Source organism: Oncorhynchus masou, chromosome 13, assembly GCF_036934945.1.
Source record: "Oncorhynchus masou masou isolate Uvic2021 chromosome 13, UVic_Omas_1.1, whole genome shotgun sequence".
NCBI lineage: Eukaryota > Metazoa > Chordata > Actinopteri > Salmoniformes > Salmonidae > Oncorhynchus > Oncorhynchus masou.
Window position 1 is genome coordinate 48,548,921 of NC_088224.1, and position 6,000 is coordinate 48,554,920.

Consider the following 6,000-nt stretch of genomic DNA (forward strand, 5'->3'; position numbering starts at 1 on the left):
TCTTATTTTCAAATGTCTTACTACTGTTTTATTTCTTTACTTACATACACACACTTTATTTTTTTCTTCTCCGCACTATTGGTTCGAGCCTGTAAGTAAGCATTTCACTGTAAGGTCTACTACACCAGTTGTATTTGCCGCACGTGACAAATAAACTTTGATTTGATTTACTCTCAGGTCTAGGCTGCACACAGGGACCTTCTTCAACCAAACTGACTGCACTGGAGACCATGAAGGCACTCATCTTCACTTCCAGGCAAGACTAGAACGTTCACACACAGCAGCAGGTTGTGATGGACTACTTTGGACTGGCCTGTGACGGGGTCACTGATCTGGAAGGTGTGGGTCTTGGGATTTCTTTCCACCACCGTGTCGATGAACACCCTCCCATCGGTCTACCAACTTCCTCTGTCCTCTCTTGTTTGCTAGAAGAACTCTGTCACCTGGCTCGATGAGTGCGCCTTTTACTCTCCTATTGTAAATATTTGCTTTGCGCTTCTGCTCACCACTGGTGTGTTTATCAGCGAAGACCATTGCCCCCTGGAGATCTTTCTTCAGGCCCTTCACATACTTTGGGTATGAGACATTGCAATCTTATCACACAGCGTACTTGAACATTACGTCAACAGACAGACTGGGGACTCTACCAAACATCTGGTAGAACGGGGGGAAACCAGTGGTCTCATGGGCAGTGCTGTTATACAGTACCAGTCAAAAGTTTGGACACCTATTCATTCCTGGGTTTTTGTTTATTTTTACTATATTCTACATTGTAGAATAATTGTGAAGACATCAAATCAAATTTATTTATATAGCCCTTCGTACATCAGCTGATATCTCAAAGTGCTGTACAGAAACCCAGCCTAAAACCCCAAACAGCAAGCAATGCAGGTGTAGAAGCACGGTGGTTAGGAAAAACTCCCTAGAAAGGCCAAAACCTAGGAAGAAACCTAGAGAGGAACCAGGCTATGTGGGGTGGCCAGTCCTCTTCTGGCTGTGCCGGGTAGAGATTATAACAGAACATGGCCAAAATGTTCAAATGTTCATAAATGACCAGCATGGTTGAATAATAATAAGTCAGAACAGTTGAAACTGGAGCAGCAGCACGGCCAGGTGGACTGGGGACAGCAAGGAGTCATCATATCAGGTAGTCCTGGGGCATGGTCCTAGGGCTCAGGTCCTCCGAGAGAGAGAAGGAGAGAATTAGAGAACGCACACTTAGATTCACACAGGACACCGAATTGGACAGGAGAAGTACTCCAGATATAACAAACTGACCCCAGCCCCTGACACAAACTACTGCAGCATAAATACTGGAGGCTGAGACGGGAGGGGTCAGGAGACACTGTGGCCCCATCCGAGGACACCCCCGGACAGGGCCAAACAGGAAGGATATAACCCCACCCACTTTGCCAAAGCACAGCCCCCACACCACTATTTCACTATGAAATAACACAAACATGTAGTAACAAGTGTTAAACAAATCAAAATATATTTGTTGCTTCAAAGTAGCCACCCTTTGCCTTGACAGCTTTGCACACTCTTGGAATTCTCTCAACCAGCTTCGTGAGGTCACCTGGAATGCATTTCAATTAACAGGTGTGCCTTGTTAATTTGTGGAATTAATGCATTTGAGCCAATCGGTTTATTTTTTTGTGACAAGGTAGGGGTGGTATACAGAAGATGGTCTTTTACCAAATCGGACTAAGTCCAAATTATGACAAGAACCACTCAAATAAGCAAAGACAAACGGCAGTCCATTACTTTAAGACATGGTCAGTCAATCCGGGAAATTTCAACAACTTTGAACATTTCTTCAATCACTCAAATGTATTTATGAAGCCCATTTCACATCAGCCAATGTCACAAAGTGCTAAATGGAAACACAGCCTAAAACCCCCAAAAGTAAGCAATGTAGAGGCACGGTGGCTAGGAAAAACTCCCTAGGAAGAAACCTAGAGGAGAACCAGGCTCTGAGGTGGCAAGTCCTCTTCTGGCTGTGATATGTAGAGATTATAATAGTACATGGCCAAGATGTTCAAACGTTCATAGATGACGAGCAGGGTCAAATAAAAATCAGTGGTTGTAAAGGGTGCAACAGGTCAGCACCTCAGGAGTAAAATGTTTGTTGGATTTTCATAGCTGAGCATTCAGAGAGAGAGTAGAAAACAGCAGGTCCCGGGCAAGGTAGCACGTCTGGTGAAAGTTTCAAGTGCAGTCGCAAAAACCATCAAGCGCTATGATGGCCACAGGTAAGGAAGACCCAGAGTTACCTCTGCTGCAGAGGATAAGTTCATTAGTTACCAGTCTCAGAAATTGCCACACCTAATAAATGCTTCAGAGTTCAATTAATGGACACATCAACTGTTCAGAGGAGACAGGCCTTCATGGTCAAATTGCTGCAAAGAAACCACTAAAAGCCACCAATAAGAAGATACTTGTTTGGGCCAAGAAACACGAGCAATGGACATTGTCAGTCTGAGTCTAAATTTGAGATTTGTGAGACACAGTGTAGGTGAACGGATGAGTAGGTGAAAGCTTGCGTAGTTCCCACCATGAAGCATGGAGGAGGTGGTGTGGGGGTGCTTTTGCTTGTGACACGGTCTGTGATTTAGAATTCAAGGCATACTTAACCAGCATGGCCGCCACAACAGTATGCAGGCATACAGCATCCCATCTGTTTTGGGCTTAGTCCCACTATCTTTTTGTTTTTCAACAGGACATTGACCCAACACGCCTCCAGCCTGTGTAAGGGCTATTTGACCAAGAAGGAGAGTGATGAAATGCTGCATCAGATCTGGCCTCCACAATCACCCGACCTCAACCCAATTGAGATGGTTTGGGATGAGTTGGACCACAGAGTGAAGGAAAAGCGCGGCTCAGCATATGTGGGAACTCATTCAAGACTTTTGGAAAGCATTCTAGGTGAAGCTGGTTGAGAATGCTGCTTGCTAGCTGCTTTGTGGTCTGGGCAATGGAAGGTATGAGCGAGCTTGGTAAAGTGATATGTAACCACCAACACGTCCATAGGTCTGTTCTTCAGTCTACAGCTGTCCAGAAGTGCATACAGACCAACTGCAGCAGCGCTGTTGTCTTGATACCCTTGAGTGGTGCCAGGCCCTCTGGCTCTGGTGTTTTACCCACCCTGACACAGCACTTGACATGGCTCTGCACATCACGTTCCATAGTACTCCGATAGAATCTGCTTGACGAGGTTGTTTGCTCCTGGCCTGTGTGACCTGCCTCATTATGGCATCTTCCTCTCGCAGTGATTGGGGTACTTGGTATATCTTTTTCCTAGTGATTGGGTCCTTACCCACTCTGTATAGGATTCTATCCTCCAGCACTAGCTTATCCCACTGTTTTTCAAGAGCTTCAGCGCAGTCAGCGGCTCATTGCGTCGCTCCCGTCTGGATGGTTGGTGGCGGCATTCCACATAGATCACACGGGCTTACTCTGTTCCCTCGCTGGTTGGCTCCGAGGTAATTTTTAGGCCAGGATGCATTGCCATCCATCCCTAGGTCGGTGACAATGGACATGGCTTGCCAAGGCTATATTTCTGATTCTGGCAGCGGTGTTCCAGTTGGCATGACTGTCAAGAATGGCAGAAACTTCATCAAAAATGAGCTCACTGAAAGTGCAGCTGTGAAGGCTCTCACTCTCTTCCTGGTCTTCTAAGTGTACAAGTGAACATTGGACCACCTAAACATACCCTGGACTTTATCACCTGACAGCTTTTCTGGCTCAGAAGATTCTCATATGGCACACAGGATGGACACTCTAATGCTATTGCCTGTGAAAGGCTCTCTGCTGAATGTGTAAGCCACAACATTATTTTGCCCAGGGGCGTATTTGAGATTGACGTTATAAGCAGTCAGCTTCGCCACCCTACGCTGTTAACAGGCATCCAGATTATCAGCCAATGCCGTGTAGGGATGCCCCTTTAAGAAGTTCAGCTACTGACTAGACTGCCCACTTAAGCGCTAGGAATTCAAGACTGTGCAGGATAGTTGCTCTGGGCTCTGTTCAATGACTTGCTGGCAAACGCTGTAAGGTGTGCTCTGTCTTCACCTGGTGTTACTTGCATTACTTGTATTGGAACAGTTTGGGATGAAGCGTTGATACTGTCGTTCCTGGGGTTAGTGAGGTATCTTTTTGGGGCTCGATTCTGGACTTGAGGGAAAATTGGGTCTTTACATCAATCCTAGCTGAGTCAGTGGACACCAATGCTTTCAACGACGTGGCCAAAGAAGTGGACTGAACGTGAGAGGGTTGACACTTAGGTGCATGTTTGAGGTTATGCACACGCAGCTGCTCAAAGACCATCTCCAGGTGTTGCATGGGTTCCTGTTAAGTTGGAGTGAAAATCAGGTCGTTGAGTTAACAGAGCAGAGACAGGAAGTCCTGATCCCTGAAGATATTCATCATGCGCATTAAACTGGCTTTGGCTGTTGCAGAGGCCTTGAGGGAGACTGTACTCATGCAGTCTAACAGGAGAGGAGAAGGCAGTGAGCCACTTATTGTCCTCATAAAGAGGGTCTTTGTAGATTCCGAGGGTGAGGTCCATCGTACTGAACAGTGCAGTACCTCCCCAGGGCAGCAAGGCAGTCAGCCTGGTGTGTGAGAGAGTGCGCGTCTTTCAGTGTCCGGGTGTTGAGCCAGCGAAAATCAGTACAGACGCACAAGTCTCCGTTCTTCTTCCACACTAGAACAAGAGGTGAAGGGAACTCACTTATTGACAACCTGATGATCCCCATCTCCATTTCTGTAAGGCAGCCTGAATGGTCTTTCATCCATCAGATGAATCCAGTGGACGAAGTCTTTTGCAGCACCACAGTTTGTCATTCGAGAAGATGTATTCGAGAAGAGTATTTCAAGGTGTTTTCACATTTCGTTCTTCCATTGGTCAGATATTTCACAGGAGTCCAGATCCAAGTTGCTGAGGCCATGCTGCTTCATTGCTTCAGCAATGTTGGAAATCTGTGTGGGTTGATCAGTAGACATGTTGGCTGTTGGACTTCACACGGGCAGGGTCTGCCTTTTCCACATACTCCAGAGCTATACATGGACACACGTCGGCTATCTTGGCAATTCTCTGTATTGTTATGGAATTTTTTCGTTGGGGTTTATGACCTTCATAGGGACCCATCCATCCCCCCCACAGTGGAGTTACGACACAGCCAACCAGGATATTTTGAGGGATGGAGCGAGACTTGGTGGATTCTTCCAGGGCTTCCACGTGATTTTTCAGGGAATTTACCCGAGACCAGGTGTTCATGTCAGACACCTCACCTTTCCACCGGACACCAGCGAGCATGGCAAGAAAGTCAACCCGTTCTGCGTCATCAGGGTTGTCTGGCACCAAGACAATCTCCCAGTATTTATCTGACTCCTTGAATATGTGTGAAATATTTTATTACATTGGTTCCAATGATGAGTTTTGCTCTCTTTACCAGGAACGACCAGCATGGGCACAGTCATCTATCATTCATATACTTAAAGCTGTAAGTCACACACCCTCTGGGTGTACTCTCTTCCCTCCACATGAAACTAAAATGACACCTGTATTCTGCTGCACATTATAAGTCCCGGGAGCCAGCATCAATGAGCATCTTCTCTACAGCTTCACTCACAGTACACGCTATAGAGCCTGTGTTTAACACAGCCTTCACTGTAGTACGCCCATTAACAACAACTGGGGTATTTAACAAACTATCACTGCCATTTAAAAGCTGTGATTTATTTATTTTATTTCACCTTTATTTAACCAGGTAGGCAAGTTGAGAACAAGTTCTCATTTACAATTGCGACCTGGCGATTAAAGCAAAGCAGTTCGACACATACAACATCAGTTGCACATGGAGTAAAACAAACATACAGTAGAAAAATGTCTATATACGATGTGAGCAATTGAGGTGACAGGGAGGTAAAGGCAAAAAAAGACCATGGTGGTGAAGTAAATACAATATAGCAAGTAAAACACTGGAATGTTAGATTTGC